Source organism: Mesitornis unicolor, unplaced genomic scaffold, assembly GCF_000695765.1.
Source record: "Mesitornis unicolor isolate BGI_N332 unplaced genomic scaffold, ASM69576v1 scaffold43056, whole genome shotgun sequence".
Lineage (NCBI taxonomy): Eukaryota > Metazoa > Chordata > Aves > Mesitornithiformes > Mesitornithidae > Mesitornis > Mesitornis unicolor.
In genome coordinates this window covers 1-202 of record NW_010189704.1, presented here as the reverse complement: position 1 = coordinate 202, position 202 = coordinate 1, and positions in this window count along the sequence as shown.

Sequence of the window (202 nt, the reverse complement as noted above, 5' to 3'; positions counted from 1 at the left end):
CTGCCCTCAAACACCTCCCAGCCCGGCTTGGATGGGGTGTGGGGGGGTATTTGTGGGCTGCCGTCCCCCACCTTGCCCCTGGAGGAAGTTTGGCCGGGAGTGGAGTGGAGCAGGCGGGAGGTATTTTTATTTTAGAGCAGCACTGCAGAGGGGGGCTGGTTCAGGAGCTGTCTGTCACGGCAGCTGCTGGGGGGGGCCCGTG